A 2,435-nucleotide genomic window follows, 5' to 3' on the forward strand; every position below is an offset into this window, starting at 1 on the left:
TCCACACCACTCCCAACACCAAAATTATGTGTTTCCCACCCCCAAAAGGTTATGACCATAGTTTTCCCAAGATCACAATTGTGGGTTGTGTGTGTGTGTGTGTGTTTCAAGTTCATATGTTTCAATTCTCTTTTTTATTATCTTTATTTGTTTATTGGCTAGAGACAGCCAGAAATTGAGAGGGAAGGGGAGATAGAGAAGGAGATAGACAGAGAGACACCTGCAGCCCTGCTTCACAACACCTGCCCCTCAGCACATGTCTAAGAACAGAAATAAGTGCTTCTGCTCCATCTGGGATATGCTTTCATGGGATCTAGCACAGAGCTCAATGTCACAACTGCACACAGTATAGCTGAAAAACACAGTGACTGCACAACCAGCCATGTGCCTAGCTGTCTTGGAGACCCAGAAACACACAATGGATGGGTTCATTTAAAGGAACAACCTCTTCTTCCCCATCCCCAAGCCCATGTCTTCAACTGGGAAACAGGTGTCACTGGGGGCATACTTCAGAAGGTGGCGTCACAGCCAGAGGTTTTTCCTCTGGAGTTAACTTGTATATATGATCCTTCCCCATATCTCAGTCATTCTCAAGCCTTCCAAGAGCCCTGTGGTGACTCAGAATTGGAGCTCTTCCACAGTTTGCAGCTTTAACACATGGGCACTTCCGCAGGAGTCTCCAGAGTCCTCTTAGGTACTGGAGAAGATCCAGGGTACTGGAGAAAAATAGGGGGAGAAAGAATCCTCTGTGTTGAGGGAGGACAGGGTCCAAAAGGTAAATAAAAGGCATGAGGACTAAGGGGTGGACCACGTGTCTATAGAGTTGCCAAGGAAACAGCACCCCAAACCCTGTGGAGCAGGGGAAGCTTGGTGGAGAAAGCCTCCTGTCCCCTTCTTCTCTTTAATTTTTTTAAATTTTATATCTTTAATTATTTATTGGATAGAGGCATCCAGAAATCAAGAGGGAAGGGGGTGATAGAGAGGGAGAGAGAGAGACACCTGCAGCACTGCTTCACCACTGCAGGAGGGGACTAGGGGCTTGAACCTGGGACCTTGCATATTGTGACATGTGCTTAACCAGTTGTGCTGCTACCTAGCCCCATTATTCCTCCTCCTCTTCTCCTCCCCTCCCCCACCTAATCCCACTGCCCTCCCCCTTCTCCTTCTTCTTCTTCCTCTCCCCCCACACTTTTATCAGCCTCACTCAGGTGCTCTGCAGAGAAAATACCTGAACATATATGCATATATTAAAATGCAACTGGCCCAAGAATAAGGCAGATCAGTTTATTTTTCCTTTCTGGAAGCTTGCACACACTCTCCTTGAATGGTTTTCACATGTGCTTCAAAGCTGCTCTGTACCTTGTCCCATGTCCTCTGGAGAGTCCATGCCCATTTGCTGAAGAGAACATGGGAAGAGGTGTCCACTTCCGCTCTGCTCTGCCCTGTCCAAAGGGGACTTCATTCTCCTTTCCAGCCACCTGGTCAGGGGCAGGCCACACACAGAGAAGCTGCCCTCTGCTTGACTTGGGCTGGCTTTTCAATTACAGGCAGAAAGCTTGAAAGGAAAACAAACTTCTAGTGTGAGGGGCTGGCTGGGAGACCCAGTTTTCCTCTGCCCAAACCAGGGGATCATTGAAGTAATTTTCTTTAATAACATGGAGTTGCCTTTGCAAATCATAAATTTTGCTTGATTTTTGCCTCAAGAGATATCTGAGGCTCTCTTTTGGGGTAGAAAAGGGACTACACTCCAAGTCTGCACCTGCCTTGAGGTCAAGGGGTTGCAGTGGAGGAAGTCCTTCACTAGCAGAAGAGATAGTTTTGTACAAGGTTGGAGGGGAATCTTGGAACCGTGGGGACCAGGACCGAGTGACCAGCTAGGACTGGGAACCCAGGACTGAGGCCCAGGGGAGATGCATCAGAAGGAAAGCTAAGGAGGACAGAAAGATCAGCAGCGAAGACAAGGAGACAACCCTGAGCTAGCCACTAGGAGAGAATCACCCAGCAAAAGATCAAGGACAAGGGGAATACAGAGGTGGCCATTGCACTTGACCTTGTGACAACTGTAAGAAGTAAAATTGTTTCATTTTCCAAGTATACAGGATCAGAAAAGGATACAAGTTATCTTAGTATTTCAGTCCATCAGGGGCTTAGATCAGGAAGTTAGTTCATCAAACTTATAGAGAGTTTATCTCATAAGTGAAACTAATCTCCCTCCACCCAGTTAAACAGCAGGACAGGGGACAGAGATTCACTCTATGAGCTACTCAGTAACTAAGGAATGAGGAAATATGTGTTTAAAAAAATATTGTTTTGGGGAGTCGGGTGGTAGCGCAGCAGGTTAAGCTCACGTAGTGCAAAGTGCAAGGACCTGCATAAGGATCCCAGTTCGAGCCCCCTGCTCCCCACCTGCAAGGAACTCGCTTCACAGGTGGTGA

This window comes from Erinaceus europaeus, chromosome 3, assembly GCF_950295315.1.
Source record: "Erinaceus europaeus chromosome 3, mEriEur2.1, whole genome shotgun sequence".
Classification (NCBI taxonomy): Eukaryota; Metazoa; Chordata; class Mammalia; order Eulipotyphla; family Erinaceidae; genus Erinaceus; species Erinaceus europaeus.